Below are 3659 nucleotides of genomic sequence, written 5' to 3' on the forward strand. Positions count from 1 at the left end.
TGGAGACCAGCGTGGGCAACATGGCGAAACCTCATCTCTACCAAAGGTATAAAAATTAGCTAGGCAGTGGTGGCGGCGCGCCTGTAGTCCCAGCTATTCGGGAGGCTGAGGTGGAAGGATCACTTGAAACCCGGAGGTGGAGGTTGCAGTGAGCTGAGCGCCACTGTGCTCCAGCCTGCGCGACAGAGCGAGACCCTGTCTCAATTAAAGAAAAAAATAATAATAAATAAAAAACATTATGCTAAGCAAAATAAGACTGACACAGAAGGACGAGTATTGTATGATTCCACTTATAGGTAAATTCATTAGACAATTAGAAAGTGTATGAGAGGAGGTTGGGGGGATGCTGAGGGGAGGGGAAAAGAAAAAAAACCAAGGGGTGGGAAGCAGATGGCTGCGGGGTAGAAGGGGAGTGGGCTGCCGCTTGGGTGTGTTGGCGTCAGGGGGAGACGGGACAGGAGAGTCAGGTCCTGCGCGCAGGGCCCCCTGCTCTCCCGCGGGACGCAGCTGTCTTTGTCTGGGGTGGCGGCAGCGTGGCAGGAGCGAGGGGGGCCCCGACCCGTCTCCTCCGCCCTCCAAGACCCCTGCGGACTCCAGCCCGTCCCTGTCTCACCATCTTTATTTAACAAAGAGCGGAGAGACTGTAAATGACCCTGAGCAGCGTGGCGGCGAGCAGGGCCCCTGGGGCACCCTACAGGCGTCATCCTAGCCGCGTGTGCGCCGAGCTCAGGCAACGGGTGGTTTGGCGTGCTTGTGCACTTGCTCCGTTTTCTCTGTAAGTACTAAGGATGCCCCCGCCGCCCTCTTCCTCATTTTCCACCATCCCAATTTACACTAGCATTAGTATTTACTTCCGTAATTTCCCCATGTCCATGTAACATCACACACACACACACACACACACGCACACACACACGTTTGCTTTTGTTTCCCAAAATGGCAGCTTCTAGTAGGCGCTTCTCTTTGTCTTGCTTTTCTAGTACACCGTGGAACCCCAAATCCCAGCTGGGATTCACTCTTCTCTAATGGCTGAACATTCATCCGGGGCATGAAGGCAGCTCAGTTCATTTCATCATTCCTTTGTTTCCTCTGTTTTGCCACCAGAAACTGCCGCGATGAATGTCAGTCCCCAGAGCCGGAACCGTTCCCGGTTTTCTTCACTTGGATCTGAGAACTCTGACCCTCCAGCCCGGCGAACTCTTTGCCAGGGTGACAGGAGGAAATGTCACCGCATCCGTGCCTGCTTTCCCAGATGGGACCCTCCAGCAGTCCCCTCCACTGCCCTTGCTTCCTCCTAACCACTTCCCCCCAGCGACCGCGGAAAGCGCTTCCTCCTCCGCAGCGCGAGCCCCAAGCTCCTCTAGCGCCCCAGCTCTCCCCGCCCCCCTCCCGACCTTGTTTCATATTGACCCCTCCCCCGCACATACTCAATTTCATCTTCCCAAGGCGCCCACTCTCCACATCCTGAGGAGAAAAAGAGCCGGCTGCTGTCCTATGTTCTTGTCATACTTCTTTCCTCCCGTGCACTACACAACTTGAACAACTTTTTCTTTTTTTGAGACAGGGTCTCACACTGTCGCCCAGGCTGGAGTACAGTGGCACGATGATGGCTCACTGCAGCCTCGCCCTGTCTGGACTCAGGTGATCCTCGTGCCTCAGCTTCCCAAGAAGCTGATACTACGGTCGCGTGCCACCACTATCGGCTAATTTTATTATTATTATTTTTTTAACCACAGGGTCTTGCTATGTTGCCCAGGCTCTTGCTATGTTGCCCAGGCTGGTCTCGAACCCCTAGGCTCAAGGGATCCTCCTGCCTTAGCCTCCCAAAGCGCTGAGATTACAGGCGTGAGCCACTGCGCCCCGCAGTAAATGCTATTCCAAGGAAACACCTGAGTTTGAGATTAATCAGGTTTACTGCAGGGAAGGAGCATTGGCCCGGGTGGCCAGAGGCAAGGGTACCAACCGACCCTGCCCTTTCCCTGCCTGGTTCTGCCTTCAGCAAATTGTTCCACACATCTCTGGTTTCCTCCCCACATGATCCCAAGGCCCTGCTGGCTCTAGCCTCTGTGAGGCTAGAATTACAATTCCATTCCTCCCCAGCCACGCCCCATCTCTTGCTCCCTGTGCTGGCGCTTTCCCCAGTCAGCCACACTTTCCTTTCCCATTCACTGAGCCTGTGCAAAGCCCTCTCTCTTATTCTGAATATCTAGATCCTATTCACCTTTGAAGACCCGACTTGGCCACGTTTCTTCCCAAAGCCTACTGCATGCCCTCTGTGGGAGGAACCGCTCTGTCCTTGCAAAGCCACTGTCTGTAGCGCTTTCTCTGTATCTTACCAATGACATCGCCCACTATGCATGGGGTGCTGTTCCATACCTGCCCTTCTTCCAATGCTATCTATGTGTCTGGCAAGACCCCAGCATAGCACTTTGCCCACGGTAAAGGATATGGTTTTGGAAGTACCAAGACCTGAGTCCACATCCCAGCTCTGACACTAAATGTATTACCTTGAACATGTCACATAGCCTTTCTGAGCCTTAATTTCCCCAAATGTAAAATGGAAATAATAGCTTATTTCATAGTGTTGCTGTGTTGATTAGCTGAGACATTATATAAGAAAATGCTTTGTGAACTGTAAAGCTATTTACAGACATAAATAATAATAGTAAAGATAGATATTATTCAGATGGTGGCAAGAGGTATATCCTTTCCAAAACAGAATTAAAAAAAAAAAAAAAAGAAAGCATGGTGGCTCACCTCTATAATCCCAACATTTAGGGAGGTTGAGGTGAGAGGATCACTTGAGCCCAGGAGTTCAAAACCAGCCTGGGCAACATAGCAAGACTCCTGTCTCTACAAAAATAAGAAAATTAGCCTGGCATGGTGGCATGTGCCATTAATCCTAGCTATTTGGGAGCCTGAGGCATGAAGATTGGTTAAGCCCAGGAATTTGAGGTTACAGTGAACTATGATCATCCCACTGCACTGCAGCCTGGGTGGCAGAGCGTCTCTTAAAAAAAACAAAAATGTGGGAAAGCTGTGGAAAATGAAAAAGACTTCTTGGTTGCCATCTCAAAATTTGGGGACTGATTCCTAATTATTCCTTTTAGATCAATTACCAGTGAGGTTAAATATACTACAATAGTAAAAGCTAGAAATAATCTAACTTTTGAACAGTTGGAGGACGATAAAGTTATGGTTAATGGGGATAATATGTTATCAAAGTTAAATTTCTGAAGAATATTTAATGACATGGGAAACCAGTCATAATATAACATGAAAGCTAAAAAAGCAAGATACTAAATAGTGTTGGTAGAGAGGAGGTGTAAGAAGAGACTTTTCTCACTACCCTTCACAGCTTTCTGTTTGGCCCCTGAGTGGGGTGCCTGATGCCAGAGAGCTTGGGACATATTCTAAGGCCTTACACAAATAGCTCACTCCCTGCCACCCAAGAGACAGGGATTCCAAACAGGTGGACCAGGAGCCTAGAACCTCAGGGGAGACCAAGGACTGTCCCAGATCCAGGCCCTGATTCTGTGGCCCAATGGCCTGACAATCTAAGGTCCTCCCTCTACCACTTCTTCCAGCTGGACTGTGGACCTCAAACACAATCTCTCACTTCCTGCTTTGATATTGTTTCCAGAGTGGGTTTATAGAAA

At 49.7% G+C, this 3659-nt stretch overlaps 1 long non-coding RNA gene across 1 annotated transcript; it reads left to right on the forward strand.

Moving 5' to 3' along the window:
• The first annotated feature begins 503 nt into the window (after positions 1 to 503).
• On the forward strand, positions 504 to 1539 carry LOC105514091. Its single transcript, XR_001002126.1, has 2 exons — positions 504 to 775; positions 1105 to 1539. It is a non-coding gene; the product is annotated as an uncharacterized LOC105514091 (long non-coding RNA).
• Positions 1540 to 3659: the final 2120 nt, after the last annotated feature.

This window comes from Colobus angolensis, unplaced genomic scaffold (genome assembly GCF_000951035.1).
Source record: "Colobus angolensis palliatus isolate OR3802 unplaced genomic scaffold, Cang.pa_1.0 Scaffold24, whole genome shotgun sequence".
Classification (NCBI taxonomy): domain Eukaryota; kingdom Metazoa; phylum Chordata; class Mammalia; order Primates; family Cercopithecidae; genus Colobus; species Colobus angolensis.